General features: G+C 40.7%; 1 non-coding gene across 1 annotated transcript; it reads left to right on the top strand.

Moving 5' to 3' along the window:
• The first annotated feature begins 421 nt into the window (after positions 1–421).
• On the top strand, positions 422–498 carry Trnas-cga. Its single transcript has one exon. It is a non-coding gene; the product is annotated as a tRNA-Ser (tRNA).
• The last annotated feature ends 1,690 nt before the right edge of the window (positions 499–2,188 follow it).

Genomic DNA, 2,188 nt, shown 5'->3' with positions numbered 1-2,188 from the left:
CAGCCTGGGGGATGTTTCCAGAATGAGATTTTCACTCTGCAGCGGAGTGTGCGCTGATATGAAACGGTAGGAGACGAGGTACTGGCAGAAGTAAAGCTGCGAGGACGGGGCGTGAGTCGTGCTTGGGTAGCTCAATTGGTAGAGCACTTACCCGCGAAAGGCAAAGGTCCCGAGTTCGAGTCTCGGTCCGACACACAGTTTTAATCTGCCAGGAAGTTTCATATCAGCGCACACTCCGGTGCAGAGTGAAAATCTCATTCTGAAAACATCCCCCAGGCTGTCGCTAAGCCATGTCTCCGCAATATCCTTTCTTTCAGGAGTGCTAGTTCTGCAAGGTTCGCAGTAGAGCTTCTGAAAAGTTTGGAAGGTAGGAGACGAGATACCGGCAGAAGTAAAGCTGTGAGGACGGGGCGTGAGTCGTGCTTGGGTAGCTCAGTTGGTAGAGCACTTGCCCGCGAAAGGCAAAGGTCCCGAGTTCGAGTCTCGGTCCAGCACGCAGTTTTAATCTGCCAGGAAGTTTAATCTCCTACCTCATAGTGCCCTAGCTATAGATAACGCCCCTCATCACAACAAACAACTGACTCGTCGTCCAGATTCAAAGTCCACGTAGGGAGAAATGATGTCTTGGTTTGGGCAAGTGTCAAGAACGGAGTTTCTGAACGTAATACGACGTTGAGAATGTATACGTTATTATCATTTACAGGTGAGGAAATTGCTTCCACAGCTAAAGATGAGTGGAAGAAACATTGTCAGGACGTAAATAAAACTGAAAAGCAGCATATTGAAAATGAAGGTTTACTCGACCAAGCGCTGGAGATGACCAAAAAGTTGGGTAGTGGTACAGATTCGAACAGTAATAGTCATGAAAGCAAAAGTGATTCACTGAAAGTGAAGATAAATGTGAATCAGTTTATACTACCGGTTGAATTGAACAAGGCTCAAGTATTGAAAATCAAGAAACGTAGGGTGAATATAGATAATAAATAAAATGCTTTCCATAACACATTTCTCATGCTCTTTGAGAGTTGCTTTCCATTAGAACATTCTAAACGAGGTACTATCAGTAATGGACAGCCCGGTTGGCTGACTAGTGGGATAAGGATATCATGTAGAACAAAGCGGGAATCATATCAAAATGTTAGAAGTAGTCACAATCAAGCTACAGTAGCCCATTACAAACAGTATTGTAAGGTGCTTAAAATGTTATTAGGAAGGCAAAGAGTATGTGGTATGCAAATAGAATAGCTAATTCACAGGATAAAATTAAAGCCGTATGGTCAGTTGTGAAGGAAGTGTCTGGTCAGCAGCAAAAGGTCGCTGATATAAAGTCAGTTCGCAGTAATAACAATTCTGTTACTGATAAATCAGATATATGTACAGTATTTAACAATCACATTCTGAGCAGTGCTGGTGAATTAAATAAAAATTTAGTTTCTACAGGAAATCATATAAATTTCTTAGCAAATACCTTTCCGGGATTGATGTCTGAAATACTCCTCTGTGATACAGAAAAGAGGGAGATTGAGTTAATAATTAAATCACTGAAGACTCTCACGGCTATGATGGAGTGTTTAGCAGAATATTAAAGTTCTGTCCTGCACATGTTAGCCCTGTATTTAGCCATATTTGTAATTTTTCCTTCAGCAATGGTCAGTTTCCTGAGCAATTAAAGTACTCAGTAGTAAAGCCGCTTTATAAAAAGGGTGAAAGGGATAAGGTAGATAATTTTAGACCTATCTCTATGCCATCAGTGTTTGCAAAAGTTATCGAAAAGGCTGTGTATGTAAGGTTAATTGATCATTTTATATCAGACGATTTGCTATCAAATGTACAGTTCGGCTTTAGAAGTCGTTTGACAACTGAAAATGCTATATTCTCTTTTCTCTGTGAGGTACTGGATGGGCTAAACAAAAAGTTTCGAACGCTTGGCACAGTTTTTGATTTAACTAAGGCATTTGACTGTGTTGATCTCACAATATTGCTCCAGAAGTTGGACCATTACGGAATACAGGGAGTAGCTCACAATTGGTTCACCTCTTACTTTAGCAACAGGCAGAAAAAGGTCATTATTCACAACATTGACTCGGTTTCAAATAGTGCAGTACATGACCTCAGTTCATGGCTTGTAGAAAATAAACTAAGGTTAAAGCACAGTAAGACTCAGTTTTTACAGTTTCTAACACACAAT

Source organism: Schistocerca piceifrons, chromosome 9 (genome assembly GCF_021461385.2).
Source record: "Schistocerca piceifrons isolate TAMUIC-IGC-003096 chromosome 9, iqSchPice1.1, whole genome shotgun sequence".
Classification (NCBI taxonomy): Eukaryota; Metazoa; Arthropoda; class Insecta; order Orthoptera; family Acrididae; genus Schistocerca; species Schistocerca piceifrons.
Note: the sequence above shows the minus strand (reverse complement) of the source record. Positions and strands in the feature narration are given on the sequence as shown.